Source organism: Aplysia californica, unplaced genomic scaffold (genome assembly GCF_000002075.1).
Source record: "Aplysia californica isolate F4 #8 unplaced genomic scaffold, AplCal3.0 scaffold00237, whole genome shotgun sequence".
NCBI classification, from domain to species: Eukaryota; Metazoa; Mollusca; class Gastropoda; order Aplysiida; family Aplysiidae; genus Aplysia; species Aplysia californica.
Window position 1 is genome coordinate 361,420 of NW_004797507.1, and position 1,053 is coordinate 362,472.

The following is a 1,053-nucleotide window of genomic DNA, read 5'->3' on the forward strand; positions in this document are numbered from 1 at the left end:
TTAGTCGCTGTGGAAAGATCAATAGTAATAATACTATGTCAAGCCTGTAAAAAATTGTTTTCGAATGTGCTCTCTTCTTGTGTTAAAGACAGGTCAATCAACAGGGGAGGGAGTAACACATTCACCTTACCAATAACTCAATATGCCCAAAAATTGACGAGAGCCTGATTCCACCACGCTGCCTCACAAATTATTATCATCTAAACGATGTCGTTGAGGGCGTACAAACACCTACGATTCATACAAGAATAGAATAAAAAGTGGGTCTACCTTTCCTAAGGTTTTAAAATCTGTCTTGGAACAAATTATAAACAAAAGCTGATAAAATAGACAGCAAAGGGCACTGTACCCGTGTTTATCTTTCTGTCTATCTGTTTGTTGGTCAGAGTTCCAGTGTTTCACTGTGATATCGTTATGTGAATTCTTTACCATCACTTAACAGTTTTTATTCTTCTATAACATAAAAAAATGTTCAATTAATTGTATCAAATCACCAAGTGTATATTATGTATCATCGGTATCAGTATGCATTGATTTTTCTTCTTGTCTGTTTGTCTGTCTGTCACTCTGTCTCTCTGTCTCTGTTTGTCTGTCTTTCTGTCTGTGTCTCTCTCTCTCTCTCTCTCTCTCTCTCTCTCTCTCTCTCTCTCTCTCTGCTCTGTCATTCTCATTCATTATTCCCCGCAGTGGGGAGAGGAAGCTATCAAATTAGCCATTTTGTGCCCTATCGTTATCTCGGAGAGGCAGATTGCTTCGCGAACCTTCGGACTCTTCCGTTTACCGGAAGTGTGGGGATTCCCTCCCTTTTATCTCATTAAAACAAATCAATTTGGATCAAAGCGCCTTTTTTCCAATGCAAATTTATTTTTCTCTCTCTTTTTTCTCTGTTTCTCTGTCTGTCCCTGACACCAGATCTCTCCCTCTTCCTCTTTCACGCTATCTCTTTTTTCTCTCTAGCTCTCTAGCTCTTCTCCCTCTGTCTCTCCGGTCTCCGGCTCTCCGTCTATCTGTCCGTCTATCTGTCTGTCTGTCTCTCTTTCACCCCCCCTCTCT